General features: G+C 39.4%; 1 non-coding gene across 1 annotated transcript; it reads left to right on the forward strand.

Annotated features, from left to right (window-relative positions):
* The first annotated feature begins 3,525 nt into the window (after positions 1-3,525).
* Positions 3,526-3,627, forward strand: LOC140909826 (U6 spliceosomal RNA). The gene has a single exon (XR_012158364.1). It is a non-coding gene; the product is annotated as a U6 spliceosomal RNA (small nuclear RNA).
* The last annotated feature ends 319 nt before the right edge of the window (positions 3,628-3,946 follow it).

The raw sequence follows: 3,946 nt of genomic DNA on the forward strand, positions 1-3,946 counted from the left end.
CTCCCAAATAATTTGAAACCATCACTTCTGATGATTTTATTAATGTCATCATTGGTTTTTGTTATACCCACTTGTGCCTTCTCATTTCAAAATTAGATTGTGAAATTTTTGGGGTAAGACCCATGTCTGCACGTGTCTTTGTACAGCACCTACCACAACTGGGCACCAATCTTGACTGGGATCTAGTGCAATACAAATAAATAACAATAATATTAATATACTTCCAATGACATACTGCTGCAACTAAAATCAGCAGAGGTGTTTGAGCTGGACCATCATCAGTATAAATGAGAGAGAGTAGCTGGGAGGGAAACTTCTGTACCTTGTTCCACCAGCGCTCAGAACGTTAATCTTTTGGGCATGATGTGATGTCCACGTTTGCTGGCATTTTTGCTCCCTTTCTCTCTCCCCAAAGGCTCCTGAGGAGAGTGTGGATGGTGTCATAAATATAAAGGGAAGGGTAACCACCTTTCTGTATACAGTGCTGTAAAATCCCTCCTGGCCAGAGGCAAAATCCTTTCACCTGTTAAGGGTTAAGAAGCTAAGGTAACCTCGCTGGCACCTGACCCAAAATGACCCAAAAGGACAAGATTCTTTCAAATCTGGAGGAAGGGGAAAAGGCTTTTGTTTGTCTGTCTGTGTGATACCTTTGCCGGGAACAGATCAAGGATGCAAGCCTTCCAACTCCTATAAAGTTAGTAAGTAATCTAGCTAGAAAATGCGTTAGATTTTCTTTTGTTTAATGGCTTGTAAAAGTCACTGTGCTGAAGGGAATGTGTATTCCTGTTTTTGTGTCTTTTTGTAACTTAAGGTTTTGCCTAGAGGGATTCTCTATGTTTTGAATCTGATTACCAAGTATTTACCATCCTGATTTTACAGAGGTGATTCTTTTACCTTTTCTTTAAATAAAATTCTTCTTTTAAGAATCTGATTGATTTTTCATTGTTCTTAAGATCCACGGGTTTGGATCTGTGTTCACCTGCACGAGTTGGTGAGGATATTATTATCAAGCCTTCCCCGGGAAAAGAGGTATAGGCCTTGGGGGGATATTTTGGGGGAAGACGTCTCCAAGTGGTCTCTTTCCCTGTTCTTTGTTTAAATCGCTTGGCGGTGGCAGCATACTGTTCAAGAACAAGGCAAAGTTTGTACCTGGGGAAGTTTTTAACCTAAGCTGGTAAGAATAAGCTTAGGGGGTCCTTCATGCAGGTCCCCACATCTGTATCCTAGAGTTCAGAGTGGGGAAGGAACCTTGACAGATGGATATATATAAGGACAGTCCTATTTTTATTTTGTGATTTTTAATGTAGGAGATAGCTGAAGAGAGCACAGGATGGGCATATCTGGTTACATTTTAAAAATGTGAATAAATATATTCAATATCTAAGATGTTCAGGCTTCACTTTCATTTTCTTATCTCAAAGAAAAGTTTTTAAGGCCTTTTCCCTCCAACATAACATTTATAAGACTTATGAAGTGGCTATTTAGAGCCTCTCTTTTACTCATTATCTGGTATAATATAATTTTGAATTGATAAATACAATTTTTACAAAGAGCTATTTACCTAATATGTGCAACTTAAAATGGCAATACAGAATATTCAGCTATTGCTTGCAGAAAGATGTTTATTTTATTGGCATTTAGTTTTTGTGGCCAAATTACCTTAGCATGAGATAGATCTCCATGTGGACATCTGGTGCTATTGATCCTACTGACCTTGATAGACATTCTAGGAGATGGAATCTCAGGAAATGTTTATGTGATTTGCTCTTAAAAAGAAAGGTTTTACTTTCCTTTATGATCAAATGCTAAGTGCAAAAAAAGAAATGTATTCTGGCAGCTAAAAATTTTGCTGTTATTCCTTTTGTGACTTCTATGGCTAAGATACTGAATGGATTCCATAAGTGAGAACTTGTCTATATGCCAACTCCACATGGTCTTCTTTCTTTAAAAAATGCCTTTGATTTTCACAGACTCCAGCTCTGTGGACAGACTTGTGCTGAAAAAAAGCATATCCTGCTGCTACAGGAAATAGTTTTCTCAACACCACTGTATGTTATTTATTTTAATCATTACTTTAAAAAAATTTCATACAAAAATCCATACAATATTGTTTGGCATATCAGGGCAGAGCAGATTTCAAATGTACCTTTTTAGAATTTGCCTCAACTAAACATAAAAGTTCAAAGGGTTAACATGTTTGGAAAAGCCTCAAAAATGCTAAATGGATTTTTTTTTCTTAATTTAAAAATCCAAGAACTAAATGTAGCAGGGCATTAAATTAGTCACTGGATTCACATTTAGCGGGAGCAGCACACAACAGGATGAATACGGAGATTGTTCTGTTCAGTATCTGATTCAATCCTATACAATTTACAGTAGGTGGTCTAATTATTGCCCTACTTAAGGTTAATGCCTACAAGCCTGAGAACTGGAGACTGGGCCAAAACTGAAAACCCAGACTCAAATACGGCCAAACTTGTCCAAAATTCAGAACCCAAATCCAAATCTGAATTTTGTGATAAGCTCTTATGTCTTGTGTTCATACAATCCAGAACCTCAGATCCAAACAGCCTCATTTGCAGATCCAAACTATGAAACTCAGACCCATGTTATCAAAAGTGAAGAGTTTTCATATACAACACTCCTTTCCGTCAGTACTTCACCATTCTGAGTGCTTATGCTATACCCATATCCACTGAGGCAGATACTTCACCAATAGCCTACAAGAAGCACAAGTTCTCGATTACTAAAAAGAGAACTTTTGACAGAGAGTCCCCCCAGGTACTGCAAGTACTTGACATTTGCTGGGTATCATGGTATATGGCTACAGATACTAAAGATTGCCTGTGGCAGATTTGCTACTGTGAAAAACTAACACAAAGAAAATGCTTATAGACTCATAGACTTGAAGGTCAGAAGAGACCATCATGATCATCTAGTCTGACCTCCTGCACATCGCAGGCCACAGAACTTTGCCCACCCACTCCTATAATAAACACAGAACCTCTGGCTGGGTTACTGGCATCCTCATATCATGATTTAAAGACTTCAAGTTATAGAAAATCCACCATTTGCTCTAGTTTAAACCTGCAAGTGACCCGTGCCCTATGCTGCAGAGGAAAGCAAAAAAAAAAACAAAACAAAAAAAATCCAACCCCCACAGGGTCTCTGCCAGTCTGACCCAGGAGAAAATTCCTTCCTGACCCCAAATTTGGTAATCAGTAGCAAATTTGGTAATCAGTTAGCCCCTGAGCATTTCAACAAGACCCAACAGCCATACACCTGGGAAAGAATTCTCTGTACTAACTCAGAGCCCTCCCCATCTAGTGTCCCATCACCGGCCATTGGGGAGATTTGCTACTAGCAGCTGCAGATCGGCTACATGCTACTGGAGGCAGTCTCATCATACCATCCCCTCCATAAACTTATCAAGCTCAGTCTTGAAGCCAGTTAGGTTTTTTTGCCCCCCACTGTTCCCCTTGGAAGGCTGTTCCATAACTTCACTCTCCTGATGCTTAGAAACCTTTGCCTAATGTCACATATACTAAAATTGGAACGATACAGAGAAGATTAGCATGGCCCCTGAGCAAGGATGACATGCAAATTCGTCAAGTCTAAACTTGCTGATGGACAGCTTATATCCATTTGCTTAAAATACTCTTCACAGGTTCACACCCCCTCCTGTGGAGAACAGATTTGAACTGGGTCTCCACTGGGTCTCCATTGGGCTATGGGATACTCTTAACTTAACTTAAATAACTCCTCTCCCTTCCTGGTATTTATTCCTCTGATGTATTTATAGAGAGCAATCATATCTCCCCTCAGCCTACTTTTGGTTAGATTAAACAAGCCAAGCTCTTTAAGTCTCCTCTCATAAGGTAGGTTTTCCATTCCTCTGCTCATTCTAGTGGCCCTTCTCTGAAGCTGTTCCAGTTTGGATTCATCT

The sequence above is a fragment of the Lepidochelys kempii genome, chromosome 3 (genome assembly GCF_965140265.1).
Source record: "Lepidochelys kempii isolate rLepKem1 chromosome 3, rLepKem1.hap2, whole genome shotgun sequence".
NCBI lineage: Eukaryota > Metazoa > Chordata > Testudines > Cheloniidae > Lepidochelys > Lepidochelys kempii.